This window comes from Macadamia integrifolia, chromosome 8 (genome assembly GCF_013358625.1).
Source record: "Macadamia integrifolia cultivar HAES 741 chromosome 8, SCU_Mint_v3, whole genome shotgun sequence".
Taxonomy (NCBI): domain Eukaryota; kingdom Viridiplantae; phylum Streptophyta; class Magnoliopsida; order Proteales; family Proteaceae; genus Macadamia; species Macadamia integrifolia.
Window position 1 is genome coordinate 34,317,810 of NC_056564.1, and position 1,941 is coordinate 34,319,750.

At 39.0% G+C, this 1,941-nt stretch overlaps 1 non-coding gene across 1 annotated transcript; it reads right to left on the reverse strand.

The window, feature by feature from the left end:
• Window positions 1-763: 763 nt before the first annotated feature.
• On the reverse strand, window positions 764-870 carry LOC122087756. Its single transcript, XR_006142831.1, has one exon. It is a non-coding gene; the product is annotated as a small nucleolar RNA R71 (small nucleolar RNA).
• Between the last annotated feature and the right edge of the window lie 1,071 nt (window positions 871-1,941).

Genomic DNA, 1,941 nt, shown 5'->3' on the forward strand with positions numbered 1-1,941 from the left:
GTTTGCTTTGTTTTGTTTTTCCTTTTCTTTTATTGAATTCCTGAGAAGAACAACTTGCAATAATAGTTGTATCGGTGGAGGTCGCCATGCCTCACAGTATGATAAAGACAGATTTCACCTTGTAGCAGTACCTTAGGAATTGACCTGAGCAACCACGGATCCCTACCGGTAAGCTCCCAAAAATCCAAAAAAAAAATCAAAAAAATCATAAGAAAAAAGTTTTGCTATCCATTCTTTTGTGCTTGTCTTACTCTAGTTGTGGGTAATTTTCATGTGTATGAGTGTTAGGTGGGTACATAATACTAAGAATCGGTTAGAAAGAAGAAATCCAAGAAGTAGTGACCATATACGTTTGTTCTCTTTAAAACCCTTCAATATGGGAGACCAACAGCAAAACCCTCCACCTAAATCTCTAAAAGATAGGTTCTACCCTGCTAGAACAACTCAACCTTCCTGCATAGTTCTACCACAAGCCCAGGGTAATAATTTTGAACTCAAATCTCAATACATCACTATGTTACCCCACTTCCATGGGTTGACCTTTGAGGATGCATACCTATTTCTAAGGGAATTTGAAGAGGTATGTGTTCTAATTAAGATCCAACAGCTTTCTGATGATGCTGTTAAGCTTAGGTTTATCACTTTTGCATTGAAAGACCAAGCTAAGAAGTGGTTGTATGGGTTACCCACAAATTCCATAACCTCATGGGAACAGTTCACAGTTGTCTTACTTAAGAAGTTTTTCCCAACTCACAAGACCAATAAGCTTAGAAGTGATATCCTTCAGGTTAGGCAAAAGCCTAGTGAGTCATTTTCCAAACTTATGGAGAGACTCAAGGATCTACTCCAAGAATGCCCTCACCATGGCCTAGACTTATGGCATTTATGTCAAATAATTTATGAGGATATTGATTACCCAACTAAACAAATGATAGAGTCTATGTGCCTTGAGAGATTCACATCCTTTACAGATGAAGGAAAGGCATGAGAATTCTTACTTGACTTAGCTAACAAACCCATGAGTGAGAATCAACCCAAGAGAGTGAATGAACCATAGGAGAGAAAATATATTTTATAAATGGGATAGTAGCCAAGGAAGGCCATTTGGATAGCCTAATCAAGAGGATTGAGGCTATTATTCCTAGAGAGCCATCATCAGTCAATTTGGTTAAGATTTGTGCTTGGTGCTCGTCTCCTGGACATGTCATAGAAGAATGCCCCAACAACTCTGGGGGCACTTCTAATGATAGTATTAATGCCTTATACTAGAATAATTCATATAATAACACCTACAATCCAGGATGGAAAAATCACCCAAATTTCTCTTGGAATCAGGGCAATCAAGCAGGGCTTTCCAATTTTCGTAATCAGGGTCAACCTGGACCCCAAAGGCCTCCCTTTGCACAACAATCTTTTTCCCAAAATACTTTTCCTAGGTCAAATGTAGGACCTCAGGCTAGTTTTCCTAGGGCCCCTCTCCTATCATCTTATCAGCAACCCCTTGGGTTTACTAACACTGGAGAGGCAAGTAAAATAAATGATTTGAAAAAAAATATGGCCCTCCTTATGACAAGCCATCAAAATCTTACGAGAGAACTCACCCAAGTTTTCTCAATTATGCGTGAGAGGGAGAAAGGAATTTTATCCAGTCAACTAGAGCCTAATCCTAGGCATCATCAGCCTGTTAGTCCACAAGCATCAACTAATGCATCATTGAATATTGTATAAGGTCAGACCCAACAAGGGCCCTCTAACCAATGTAATATCGTTTATGCCCTTAGGAGTGGTAGAGAGTACCAACAGAGTGTTCTTAAATCTTCCCCATCTATTACTCCTGTTAACTCTCCTTCAGTTGAGGACATAAGTGTACCTCTTATTCCTGGTTCGTTTGATGAACCTAAAGATTCTTTTGAAATTAAAGATGATTTAGTTGAGGAAACA